The sequence below is a fragment of the Mandrillus leucophaeus genome, unplaced genomic scaffold (assembly GCF_000951045.1).
Source record: "Mandrillus leucophaeus isolate KB7577 unplaced genomic scaffold, Mleu.le_1.0 Scaffold143, whole genome shotgun sequence".
Classification (NCBI taxonomy): domain Eukaryota; kingdom Metazoa; phylum Chordata; class Mammalia; order Primates; family Cercopithecidae; genus Mandrillus; species Mandrillus leucophaeus.
The window spans coordinates 205488-210605 of NW_012101399.1; the positions used below are offsets into that span (position 1 = coordinate 205488).

The window sequence follows — 5118 nt, forward strand, 5'->3', positions numbered from 1 at the left end:
CAAACATTCTCTCATTGGGATCAAAACCCTTAATTATTTGGATAGTTTTCCCTTCACCTGCTAAGTTAGTCTTACCTTGGTACTTTGCTGTTGACCCTTTCTGATTCTCTTTATCAAGAGCTGCGATCCCTATGCTACAAAAGAATCATAGGCAGTTCAGCGAGTTAAACTTCACAGCCTTCCTTTGCCTGATCCTGCTGTGCTATAAAATTGCTGTTACCAAACCGCAGACTTCTCTTGGTTGTAAAGGGAGGGTTCTCTTTTCAGGTCCTAAATGGACAGCAGGGCCAATGACTCCTCTTTTCGCCCCCAAAAGTTACTTTATTTATCTAATGCATCATTCTCTTTTCCAAAAAGTGAGAAATCAGGACTCACATAGAATACTTATCTCTCTTCCTTTCCCCCCAATACCTTCAAGCTGGGAAATCAACTGACTTTGCTTCCACTCCTTTATTCTTTTTGCTTTGCAGAAACAGGTGAATCCTGATGCCTCTCCTGCCACAGGAAACCTGAATTACTGGAGTCCTCTAAAGTACATTTATTGATATGGTAAAGGAGAATAAAGAATTTGGGAAATCCATTCTTAAGACAATAGCCAGACATTCAAAGCTATTGTTTCATGTATAATCTGATTTGAATGTCAAAAAATATATATTGCTTATGTATTTCTTTTTGCATTCCATCTGTAACACATTTTAATATTCCTTTAAATAGAGAAAGTAGGGTAAGCCAGGGCAATGGTCAGTACTCAGAAAATCGAAATGGTAAGACATTATAATTTTAATATCAATCACTTCCGTTAAAAGCTTATTTAAAAGCTCACCATATCTACCATTGAAAAATTATTCTTTTTGCTTAATTTACTATCACACTTAATACATTTCTTAGTTTTTAAAATTAAAAATAGTAGATATTTTAATAGAGTAATACAAGCTTCATAATGAAATGCATTACTTCTCTCTTTTAACCTAACAAAATCCAGAAACAATTTTCTAAGAAGTAAATACTATTTTCTGTTTTTAAATAATTAAGGTAAATGCATGAATTATAAGTTCACTTGGGTGTGTTTTGATTAAAGAACACACCCCTTAAGCCCACTCCTCAGAGAACATTTTCATCAACCTTAGAAAATTTCCTTATGTTCCTGTAGGGTCAATTTTCTACACTCCAGAGGCAAACAGTGCTCTGATTTCTATCATGCCATGTTACTTCTGCCTCTTTTCTTAAAATTTATGAATGATTACCTAAACTACGAACCAGTACCATTTATATCTGATTCCTTTCACTTACATAATGCTTTTGAGTTTAATCAAGATTGCCACATGTGTTAGCATTTCATTACTTTGTAATGCTGTGGATTGCTGTAAATACCATCCACTCTTCCGGACCATGGGTTTGGCGTCCTTGGATTTAACCAACCAAGAGTAAAAAATATTTGGGAAAAAAAATGTGTCTCTACTGAACATGTACAGATTATTTTTCTTGTCATTATTCGCTAAACAAAGCAATATAACAAGTGTTTACATAACATTTACATTGTTTTAGATATCATAAGTAATCTAGAGATGACTTTCAATCTATGGGGGCAGAGTCAAGAATGGGAGATGAGTGGAGGTCTGAGCATCACAGCGGCTCCCTCTTTTCTCTCCCCACCTTTACCTGTCTGCTCAGCTCACAGAATACCTTTCCACCATGACCCCCTCAGCAAGTTCCTGCTGAAACAAAGCATCAAGCAGATATACATGTCCCTGCCTCAGGGTGAGAAAGTTCAGGCCATGTGTATCTGGATCATTGTGACTGGAGAATGACTGCACTGCAAGACCCATACCCTGGACAGTGAGCCCAAGTGTGTGGAAGAGTTGCCTGAGTGGAATTTTGATAGCTCTAGTACTTTCCAGTCTGAAATCTCCAACAGTGACATGTGTCTTGTGCCTGCTGCCATGTTTTGGGACCCTTTCCACAAGGACCCTAACAAACTGGTGTTCTGTGAAGTTTTCAAGTACAATCGAAAGTCTGCAGAGGCCAATTTGAGGTACATCTGTAAATGGATAATGGACATGGTGAGCAATCAGCACCTCTGGTTTGGCATAGAGCAGAAATATACCCTCATGGGGACAGATGGGCAGCCTTCGGTTGGCCTTCCAATTGCTTTTTTGGGCCACACAGTCCATATCACTGTGCTGTGGGAGCAGACAAAGCCTATAAGAGGAATGTCTTGGAGTCTTATTACCAAGCCTGCTTGTATGCTGGAATTAAGATCACAGGGACAAATGTTGAGGTCATGCCTGTCCAGTGGGAATTCCAAATCAGATCCCATGAAGGAATCAGCATGGGAGATCATCTCCCGTTTCATCTTGCATCATGTATGTGAAGACTTTGGAGTGATAGCAGCAACCTTTCATCCGAAGCCTATTCCTGGGAACTGGAATGGTGCAGGCTGCCACACTAACTTCAGCACCAAGGCCATGTGGGAGGAGAAAGGTATGAAGTACATTGAGGAGGCCATCAAGAAAATAAGCAAGTGGCACCAGTACCACATCCGTGCCTATGATTTCAAGAGGTGCCTGGAAAATGTCTGTTTCCTAACTGGATTCCATGAAACTGATGGCAGAAGCGGCCCATCTGGAGCAGCTGCTGCCATGATGCTGGCTGCAGTTGGGGAGGCACCACCCGGGCTCTGTGCTCCATGGAGCAGGCAGGAGCCAAAAACTGTTGGGATCTCTGCCCCCTCCTGAGTTGGAGGGGTGGGAGCTCCACTCTTCCAGGTGCAGCTGTATCCTCCCAGCCATGACTGCAGACCCAGGCATCATTGTACTCTCGGGAACCTGGAAAGCCCCCTTTCCCCAAGACTCAGAAGTGCCTGCTTGTGCTACCTGGCCTCTCCTGGCTCCTGGTGCCCACTCCGATTTTGGAACAAAGTTGATGCTGAGCCCAGGCACAGTTGCGCCCTGACTGGGTGTGTGCACACTTGGGACAGTGCTGACATGTCAGGCTCCTGCAGCCTTGGGCCCCTCTGGGCTATGGGCACCTGTGAACTCAGGAGGGAGGCCAAGAGGCATGAAGGAAGCTCTACTTGGGCCTGCAGGCACCCCTCGGCACAAACAGCCTGGATGCCGTGGGTGCCTTGCATGGCAGGTTGATGGTGGTAGGAGGCAGACAGGCTTCTGGAGGGGAAGGGTTGGTTCCCTGGTGAAGCCCCACCTTCAAGCCAGAGAAGGCCTGAAGCATGGGGGCCGGGCTGCTAGTTCTGCAGACTGGAATGAGAACTTATGGTGCTTTTTCAGCTGCCCAAGGCCACCCATGGAACCAATCAGCATGCACTTTCTCCACTCTGAAGCCCATAAAAGCCCTAGACACAGCTAGACTCAGGCAGACAACAAGATGACCTGAGGGCAACTAGGAGCTGCTCATCCTGGGTCTCCTTTGGTTGTATCTTTTATACTTGCACCAGCAATTAATTATAGTTCCAGTAGCTCCACAATTTCATCAACATTTGGTAGTATCAATTTTTTACTTTAGTCATCCTTGTGAGTTCGTGGTGATAGATCAACTTTGTATGACATTATAGTTTTAAAGTTGTATTTTTCTGTTTATGAATAATGCTGAAAACATTATCATATATATTGCCCATTATTACATCTTCTTCTATATAGTATTTATTTTTATTGTTTTTTATTGTTGGATTATAGGAGTTATTTTATGTTCTGAATTGAGAGTTGTCTGATTTTATACATACACTCCCACATACAGACACACATTCATTACTTCTGCCTCTGTTCTTAAAATTTATTAGTGAAAATCTCAACTATATACTACTTGTGTCTGATTCCTTTCACTCATACAATAACTTTGAGATGAATCCATGTTGTGTTATGTGTTAGCATTTCATTCCTGTGTGTTGCTGTAAGTACTATTGACCCTCCATATCTCCCTCTTTCTCTCTGTGTGTGTGTGTGTGTGTGTGTTGTGGGGTGATTATATATTCCCCGTCTGAGATGTACCTATTTGCTTTTTTATTGGAGGAGGAGCATAAGTCTTTGGAGGAGCATAAGTGATTTTTTTACATGAAATATATCCATTTTTATTATTTCTTAGGCTTTCATTAGTTTCCTATTGCTGCTATAACCAATTACCATAAGTTTTGTAGCTTAAAGTAACAGTAATTTATTATTTTACTTTACTGGAAGTCAGAATAATGTGTTTGCTGGACTGCTTTCCTTCTGGAGACTCTGTAAGAAAATCCATTGTATTTCCTTTTCCAATGTGAAAAGGTTGTCTGCATTCTGTAACTCATGTCTCTTCCTTGAATTACCCTCACCTTTTTTCCTTTGTCACATCTATTCTGAGTCTACCCCTCTTCTATCCCTCATATAAGAAACTGTTGATTATATTGGTTCCAGCCTGATAATCCGGCATAATCTTCCAATCTCAGTATTCTTAATCACATCTGCAAAGTCTTCTTTCCATGTAAAGTAACATGCTCATAGTTTCAAGGAATTAGGGCATATATGTCTTCATGGGACATTATTTTGTCTATCACATCACTTATTTAGTCTTAAGAAATATTTCCTTTTCCCAGGATTGCAATTATAGTTTCCTGTGTTTATGCTAGAAGTTATATGATTATAACTATTACCACTTGGTCTATTTTCCATCTCAAATTATAATGGTGTAAGGGATTGAAATTCATTTTTGATTCATAGATTTACCCACTATTTCCAGCAACATTTGTTAGAAAATGTTTCCTCGTCTTATCAAGCTGTTTTGATACTTTTATCTAAATTTTTTTATCATGTGTGCAAATCTACTTCTGATTCTCCAATTGATTACATAAATAGAAATACCTGTTCACCAATCGTGTGCTTTCTTTTGAGAGATGTCTGTTCAGATCATTTGCTCATTTTTGAATCAGATTGGTTTTGGGGGGTCGCTATTGAGTTGTTTGAGGTCCTTATGTATTCTGGTTATTGATCTCCTGTCAGATAATTTGCAAATATTTTCTCCTCTTCTGTAGGATGTTTCTTCATTCTCTTGATTGTTTCCTTTGCTTTGCAGAAGTTTGATTAGCTTAGTATAATCTCCTTTGTCTACTTTCACTTTTGTTGCCTGTGCTTTTGA

At 40.3% G+C, this 5118-nt stretch overlaps 1 pseudogene; it reads left to right on the plus strand.

Moving 5' to 3' along the window:
* Window positions 1-1692: 1692 nt before the first annotated feature.
* On the plus strand, window positions 1693-3724 carry LOC105535241 (annotated as a pseudogene).
* The last annotated feature ends 1394 nt before the right edge of the window (window positions 3725-5118 follow it).